Genomic DNA, 729 nt, shown 5'->3' with positions numbered 1-729 from the left:
TTCTTATGCTACTTCTATACCTGGAATATATTTAAATCAACTAAGTACTCGAGTACCACGCGAAGACACGGGCAGAATGCACATGTTAACCTGCAATATGATAAACTACATAGTGAAGGGCGGTTGACTAGGCGTCAATTCAAAGAACACTGACTTGAACTCATTCTGTCCCTTCAGCCATACCCTTTCACGACAGTACTGAAACCTTCTTTACTGAAATATTGACCCTTAAGCAGTTTAAAAGGTATCATACACTTTAGATAACCGCACGTCTTTTTACCTGTAAGTACATCAAAATTGTGATATTTTATAAATATCCAATGAATGCAGCTGTTTAAAACGAGGCCGTTATTGTTTACCGTTTTTTAAAACTTATTGAGCGAAAGGCCAGACGTATGTACAGTCGTTTAAACAACGGGCCCATCGACTCTATAGATATTATGACTATCGTCTAGAGTTTTTGTATTACGATACAGTACAGATCTTTAGCCTCACAAGGTGGACCCCATCACATGACATCAGTGGACGTTTAACTTTGCGTGATTTTTGTTACTTAACGTACATATTTCTGGCTCCCTTGAAAAAGGGAAATTAAATTATAGTTAATGTATTTTAGTGTGGACGACAGAGCAACAATCCTACGTCCAGTTGTTCCCTTTGTCAACCCTCAAAACGGCGACGGCTTGTTCTGGTTGGCCTACGGAAAATATTATTTCCACTAATATGTTT

Source organism: Physella acuta, unplaced genomic scaffold (genome assembly GCF_028476545.2).
Source record: "Physella acuta isolate Inbredline_101_S28 unplaced genomic scaffold, ASM2847654v3 ptg000521l, whole genome shotgun sequence".
NCBI classification, from domain to species: Eukaryota; Metazoa; Mollusca; class Gastropoda; family Physidae; genus Physella; species Physella acuta.
The sequence above is the reverse complement of the archived record's forward strand: the minus strand, read 5'-3'. Positions refer to the sequence as shown.